Source organism: Chinchilla lanigera, unplaced genomic scaffold (genome assembly GCF_000276665.1).
Source record: "Chinchilla lanigera isolate Chin_1 unplaced genomic scaffold, ChiLan1.0 scaffold00057, whole genome shotgun sequence".
In the NCBI taxonomy this organism is placed as follows: Eukaryota; Metazoa; Chordata; class Mammalia; order Rodentia; family Chinchillidae; genus Chinchilla; species Chinchilla lanigera.
Genome location: NW_004955458.1, coordinates 5931338 through 5933157, shown reverse-complemented (window position 1 = coordinate 5933157; position 1820 = coordinate 5931338).

The window sequence follows — 1820 nt, the reverse complement described above, 5'->3', positions numbered from 1 at the left end:
TTATATATTCTAGATAGAAGTTTTTTGTTTGACAGACAGTTGGCTAAATTTTTTTCCCAATTTTACTTTTCACTCTGCTGGTGATTTCTTTTGATGTGCAAAGAATTTTCAATAAGATGAGATCCTAGTTGTTCATTCCTTGAAGTATTTCCTACACAGTTTGGTTTTTGTTCATGAACTCTCTGCAGACCCCTATGTCTTCAAGATTTCTACCTACTTTCTCTTCCAGTAGATTTATTGTTTCTGTTTTAATATTAAGATCTTTGATCTATTTTGACATTAGTTTAGTGCATGATGATAGACATGGGTCTAATTTTAGTCTTTGGCATGTGGAAAGCCAGTTTTTCCACACCATTTATTAAAGAGGCTATGTTTCTTCCAGTGAATATGTTGGCCCCTTTGTCAAAGATAAGGTGGCTGAGTGTGTTTATACCTGTTTCTGCATCTTCTAATCTGCTCCATTGATCCTCAAGTCTATTTTTTGCCCAGTACCATGCTGATTTTATCACAATAGCTTTGTAGTATAGTTTCAAGTCAGGAATTGTGATGCCTCCTCCCTTTTCTTTGTTTCCCAGGATTGCTTTTGCTATTCTAGGTCTCTTCTGCTTCCAAATGAATTTTAAGAATGTTTTCTCTAGATCTATGAGATATACTAATGGTATTTTAACTAGGATTGCATTGAACCTATATAACAATTTTGAAAGTATGACCATTTTCACAGTGTTGGTTCTGCCTATCCATGAGCAAGGAATATCTTTCCATTTTCTGAAATCCTCTTTGATCTCTTTTTTCAGAGTACTATAATTTTCACTGTATAGATCTTTTAGTTCTTTTGTTAGATTGATTCCTAAGTATTTCATTTTTTGGATGCTACTGTGAAAGATGTAGTTTCCCTAATTTCTCTCTCAGTGTGTTTTTTGATTGTGCAAGGGAATGTTACTGATTTTTTAGTGTTGACTTTGTAGCCCACTATGCTACTGGATTTGGTTATTAAGTCTAGAAATCTTTTTCTGGAGTTTTGGGGGTCTTCTATGTAGAGTGCCATGTCATCTGCAAATAATGATAATTTCATCTCTTCCTTTCCTATCCTTATTCCTTTTCTTTCTCTCTCGTCTAATTGCTCTGGCTAATGTTTCTAGCCCTATATTGAAGAGTGGTGGCAGACATCCTTGTCTTGTTCCTGATTTTAAAGTAAAATTTTTCCGTTTTTGTCCATTTAGTATGATGGCTGTTGGCTTGTCATAGATAGCTTTTATTAGAGAGAGGTAAAGACCATCTATTCCAATTTTCCATAGGGTTTTTATCATGAATGAGTGTTGGGCTTTAGCAAAAGCATTTTCTGCGTCTATTGAGATGATCATTTGATTTTTGTCTTTGGCTCTATTGACATGGCATATTACATTCATTGATTTGCATATATTGAACCACCCCTGCATTCCTGGGATGAATCCCACTTGGGCATGGTGTATAATCTTCTTGATGATTTGCTGAATTCTGTTTGCTAGTATCTTATTGTGAATTTTTGCATCTATGTTCATTAGGGAAATTGGCCTATAATTCTCTTTTTTGGTTGGGTCTTTCTCTGGTTTTGCTATCAGTGTAATACTTGCCTCCAGGAATGAGGTAGGGAGAATTGTTTTCTTCTCAATGTCATTACAGAGTTTGAGAAGAATTGGTATCAAATCTTCTCTAAATATCTATAGAATTCAGCTGTGAGTCCATCAAGACCTGGACTTGGGGCTGGGGATTTAGCTCAGCGGCAAAAGCGCCTGCCTGGCAAGCGCAAGGTCGTGAGTTCGGTTCCCAGTACTGGAGGAAAA